General features: G+C 40.4%; 1 pseudogene across 1 annotated transcript in view; it reads left to right on the top strand.

Annotated features, from left to right (window-relative positions):
- The first annotated feature begins 687 nt into the window (after positions 1-687).
- The window catches only part of LOC145863946 (uncharacterized), a 43,245-nt pseudogene continuing 37,932 nt past the window's right edge, over positions 688-6,000 (top strand). Inside the window, exons 1-2 of the transcript XR_014382505.1 lie at positions 688-723; positions 3,557-3,881. The product of XR_014382505.1 is annotated as an uncharacterized LOC145863946 (transcript). The remainder of the gene's footprint in view (positions 724-3,556; positions 3,882-6,000) is intronic.

Genomic DNA, 6,000 nt, shown 5'->3' with positions numbered 1-6,000 from the left:
AAATCTAAAAGTAACTTTTATTGCCATTGCCAACTATGTAAAAATAACCTACATAAAGCCAACAAATAAAAACATTGCAGCCTGCAGGTAGAAAATATCCCGATTTAAACATAAATTTCCTATAAATCACATTTGCTGCACATAGCCTGTCTACAACGAACTTGAAACATTGTATCAACTATCAACTGGGTTGGCCCAACACTCCAGATAGCAAGCTTGCAACATTGTATAAAATATTCTGGGCCTTCAATTTCCTGCCAGAGAGTTTGGGACAGACACAGCTGTAGGCTATTTGTTCAAGGGATTAGAAGTAAACGGGTATTTTATGACATTTCGACTGGATCAGAGGATTGCATTTTTCCCTTTCATGCCGAGTTGTTATCGAAAGGACGAGAGCTGGCAATATTTTAAGAAAATGACTTTGAGGAACTATTGTCATTCGCAATTGATTTTGATTAGACTTTTTTTACTTGCTGTTTGAGGTGAGGAAAACATACTTTGAGAAGCTCCACAACTCATTAGTGGTGGTGCATTAAGACAATCAGAAATACTATCAGACATCCCCAAATGGGCACATTTATAGGCCTACATTTGCACACAGGCCAGGTAGACTAGTCCTACTGTTATATGCGTAATCAGGTGTGCGTCCTTACCCAACATTGACAGGAGTGTTTCAAACAAAAGACAATGAATAAATTGACAAAACTGACGCTTCTTGAAGAGGTCAGGTCTGGGTGGTCTGCCATGGGCTGTTTCATTTAGTATCTGTAGGGGTTTGCTAAATCCAGTGGTTCTAACCGAGAGTCACCTTAACTTTATTGACAACAACCAAATGGATACTGTCATTAATTCATTCTTCAATAATTACACTTAATACTGAAGCTGTTTAGTTAGTCCCATGTTCAACTATAATCAGCTGATCCAGGAAATCATTTTCTGAATGACAGTCACGTGACAAACATCACGACACGCAACAACAACCAAAGTGCTTCTTCATTCATTACTCTGGTAAAGACAGTTATGCCGTGCTCCACGTTGGATCCAACATCCCTAACAAATTGATGTTTATAATGCGTTATTGTCTGCTTCATTTACAATAGGGTCTCATTAGTCTGTTTGAGATACTTAGCTCATAATGTGTAGAGAACTGTTCCTTGATGCATAGGCTATTGTACAACACACAGAGATATTTTCCTTTATTCAGGACATTTAGAATGACAACTCATTACAGAGTAGCCTAGTGGGATTATTCACAAAATTATCTAGTGATAAGGTTATGAAATGTCATGACATAGACATTTTAGTTTGCATGTTTCACCTGAAATATTAAATGATTTATAGTCCTAGGTCTATATTGTTGTTAGGTGAAGGTATGGGTCCTACAGCAGGTCTGTTATTGTTAGGTGAAGTTATGGGTCCTACAGTAGGTCTATGTTATTGTTTGGTGAAGTTATGGGTCCTACAGTAGGTCTATGTTATTGTTTGGTGAAGTTATGGGCCAATTTGTTAAACACTTTGTGTACAAACCCTCATTGTCAGGCTGATGGCAAAGCTAGCCATAGAGCATTTTACTGGTTGAAGTGTTTTTTAAAGTATAAATCAGTTGATATGCGACAATAACACAGACATTATATTAAGCAGGAGATTCAAGCGAGCCTTACAATTATAATCCAAAAGTTGTGTGAAATGCACTCATAAGCAACCTGGAAATGGAAGCTAATTTTGCTGTCAGCCTATGAGAACTCCCCTGAGTTTTCCCCCACGGTGGTGAATTAGTGAATAGACACAGAGCTTAATGTGAGTTTCCTTGAGTAGCACTCCTGATCTTGCGATGATAGTGCGCTGTAATATTCAGAATATGTTGTGGAAAACTAAAATCTTTGCTCACCATTTTTGCTCCAGGCAGATATATTACATCCATAACTAGTGGTTTCCTCATTAGCAGATATACTACATCCATAACTAGTGGTTTCCTCATTACCAGATATACTACATCCATAACTAGCGGTTTCCTCATTAGCAGATATACTACATCCGTAACTAGTGGTTTCCTCATTACCAGGTATACTACATCCGTAACTAGTGGTTTCTTCATTACCAGATATACTACATCTGTAACTAGTGGTTTCCTCATTACCAGATATACTACATCCGTAACTAGTGGTTTCCTCATTACCAGATATACTACATCCATAACTAGTGGTTTCCTCATTACCAGATATACTACATCCATAACTAGTGGTTTCCTCATTACCAGATATACTACATCCATAACTAGTGGTTTCCTCATTACCAGATATACTACATCCATAACTAGTGGTTTCCTCATTACCAGATATACTACATCCATAACTAGCGGTTTCCTCATTAGTAGGGAGGTGTTTCTGCAATCAAATTGTGTGTGCATTGCCCTCATGCCGCGATTTTATTGAACACAGAAAGGGGCCTATATTGGAGACCAAAAGTCATCTGGCACACTGCTTAGGATTTCAACAACTTGAATAACTTATTTCTAGCTACCACTAATGTGAAAACAAGACATTACTTGTTGCTAACTTGACTGTCTTAATTGTCAAATAATTTAACAGACGTCAATTGTTGTACAACTTCATGGGTATGCTCTGGGCATCACCTTTTACTTCAAATAAGCAATGGATTTCTGCTGTTGTGGGCCTTTAACCATCTGTCTGACTTTGTTGTTCACACAGGAGAGAGACGGGACTATCTTGGATCCTCTGGGGAGCCTCAACAACATCATGAAGCTGATGAGGCAGAGAAGAGTCTCTTCAGATCAGAACACCTCAAGAAACACCAGCAGAGACCCACAGGGAAGAAATCTTTCTGCAAATCTTCATCGGAACCTAAAATACACCAGCGAGTACACACAGGAGAGAAAGCTCACCACTGTTGTGGGAAGAGTTACTCAAGACCAGATGCACTGAAAGTACACCTGAGAGAAACATTTTGGCTGTGATCAATGTGGGTTGTTGATTGACAAAGTCTTGAAAAATGTAATAGAATTGAATAAGCCACATTTTGGCTATGATAAAAGATATGTCTCTGGGGTCAAAATGATCCATGTCAGAAGTATGGTTCAATGCAAATCTGTAGTGGGTGTAAAGTTTGTTTTAAATGATCACTCATTAAAAACGAATCAATCAACACATGCTTCTCTTTGAACGACTTAATATAATATTAACCTTTTATGAAATAAATGAAAAATAAACGTTTGGTTCCTCAACTGCGTTGCCCACTCCAGTCAGCAGATGGCGATGTGCGTCTTTTAGGTTCAGGCGATGCTGCCAGTGTGACGTATAATCTAGTGGACGGGACGCTCCTTCAACAACAACAGCTAGTCAGACACCTCGGTAGCTTTCTAGCAAACATAGCTACATCATTCACGCTCTTTACACTGGTTTGGTGTATAGTAGTAGCTGTGTATTAAACACAATTCGGTGGTATGTACTTGTTGGCCCATTAAATTATATATTTACGTTGTTTGTCAGCTAGCTGGTTTGCTAAGTTATCTTAGAACTAGGGTAGTCGCTAATGCTAGCTAGCTAACATCCCCGACCATGAGTTCACTAAAGAAGAGGAGATCTGCTGGACGGAGAAAGAAGCTCTTGTGAAAGAGGAGGAGGAAGAGAAATATGTTACAATACAAAAAGAAGTTGAGGGTAAGGCTGTTACCGTGAAAGAAGAAGAGAAAGACGTTTCAGTGAAAGAGGAAAACGCGATCAGAGTGAAAGAGGAGGAGGATGTTACAGTAAAAGAAGAGGCAGAGAAAGAGGAGGATGCAGTTTTTGGAGTGAAAGAGGAGGAGGAGGAGAAGACTGTCACATTGGAGGAAGAAGATGAGGTTAGAGTTCTGTTGAACACCAGTAAGTACCGTCTCTGCAGTCGTTGAACCAATATGCAGTAAAGGGGTTCTACACTTTATTGTTGTTCTGTAGGAATGGCTGAAGCTACACTGTAATGTGTAGAACATCAAGAGTGGACCATCAACAAAACGTTAACAATTGATCAAATGCATCCAATGACAATGCCTGAAATACTGTAGTCCTCAATATCTCCTATTAGATTAGCCCAAGATGTTCTCTTAAAGGGGCAATCGGTAGTTGTTACATCCATTTTGGGACTTATAAATTAATGATATGTACCCATTGTTTCTTGAAGAAATCACTTATAAATGCCTCATGAGCTTAGTTCAACTGTCGTACCCCATCAGAACCCAAAATATAAACTTTTTTTACTCCAATGTTTGTCACTAAATATAAACAAACACTGTATATCCTCAAAACATGGTTAAAACTAGAATGTTGATATCATGGATGGTTGCATTTCTCCAGCCCCATCCCTCAGCTTTTTACTGAAACGGGCAGGGAGTACGCTTTGTTATTGTTTCTACTGCTGATTGCTGCCCCCGTTACTCCTCAAGGTCCAAGGACTGTATGTTATTTTCAGAGGTAGACTGTCTCTGGCAGACAAAATAGCCAAATATTCCATCTAAATGTGACTCGATTCTCAATTGCGATACGTTTCTAGAAACATAAATCGCTGTACTTTCATGTCACATCAACATCATTTCACACAATACTTAAATATCACATCAAAATAATTTCATACAATACTTTCATATCACATCAAAATAGGTAACCAGTCGCGACGCCCCAAACGGTAACCAAATTCGTTTCTCGTCATTTCTCCTTCCTTCAGGCTTGTTTTTCTTCTTTGGACTTTATATGGCGCTTGGCAACCAACTTTAAGGTGCATTACCACCATCAACTAGACTGGAGTGTGGACCTCAGTTCATCTTTCAATCACCCACGTGGGTATATACCAAGACAGTCGTGAAGAGGGCACAACAAAACCTTTTCCCCCTCAGGAGACTGAAAAGATTTGGCATGGGTCCCCAGATCCTCAAAAGGTAATACAGCTGCACCATCGAGAGCATCCTGACCGGTTGCATCACAGCCTGTTATGGCAACTGCTCGGCATCTGACTGTAAGGTGCTACAGAGGGTAGTGTGAACGGCCCAGTACATCACTCTGGCCAAGCATCCTGCCATCCAGGACCTATAAAATAGGCAGTGTCAGAGGAAAGCCCACAAACTTGTCAGAGACTCCAGTCACCCAAGTCATAGACTGTTTTCTCTGCTACCGCACGGCAAGCAGTACCGGAGCGCCGAGTCTAGGGCCAAAAACCTCCTCAACAGCTTTTACCCCCAAGCCATAAGACTGCTGAACAATTCATAAAAATGCCACCAGACAATTTACATTGACCCCCCCACCACCCCCCTCCCTTTTGTGCACTGCTGCTACTCACTGGTTGTTTGATCCCTATGCATAGTCACTACACCCCCACCTTCATGTACAGATTACCTCAACTAGCCTGTACCCCTGCACACTGACTCGGTACCGGTGCCCCCTGTATATAGCCTCGTTATTGTTATTCTCATTGTGTTACTTTTTATTATTACTTTTTATTTTAGTCTACTTGGTAAATATTTTCTTCTTCTTGAACTGCACTGTTGGTTAAGGGCTTGTAAGTAAAGCATTTCACGGTAAAGTCTAAGTTGGTGTCTTGACGGATTTGTAAAAAACGGTTTGTCATAAAATATATATATATATTTTTTAATGTTGCTGACACCCCTCCCCAGAGATGTCTCATTATTGGGATTCATTGCTGATTCCTACCTGTAGCTCACTATGAGGTGTCTAGTGATACAGGTTAAGGGCCCTGTTGGAGATTGGTGGTTGGTAGCAGAGTCGAGGGAACAAGCAGGGTTGGACTTGGCCATGTTATTATCCCACACACAGTCTCTGTGGTTCATATGAACCCCATTCCTGGGAATTAGATTTGATTACAAATCGCCCCTGTCTGTTACCACAGAAGGGTTCCGTCTGTCCCATTCCCAGCTAGGTTACGAGGCGCTTTGTCACCAGTACCTATGACTGGTTGATAGGGGAAACCTCCATGCTTATTATAGAAAAAGTAATT

This window comes from Salmo salar, chromosome 02, assembly GCF_965601325.2.
Source record: "Salmo salar chromosome 02, fSalSal1, whole genome shotgun sequence".
In the NCBI taxonomy this organism is placed as follows: Eukaryota; Metazoa; Chordata; class Actinopteri; order Salmoniformes; family Salmonidae; genus Salmo; species Salmo salar.
The sequence above is the reverse complement of the archived record's forward strand: the minus strand, read 5'-3'. Positions and strand labels throughout refer to the sequence as shown.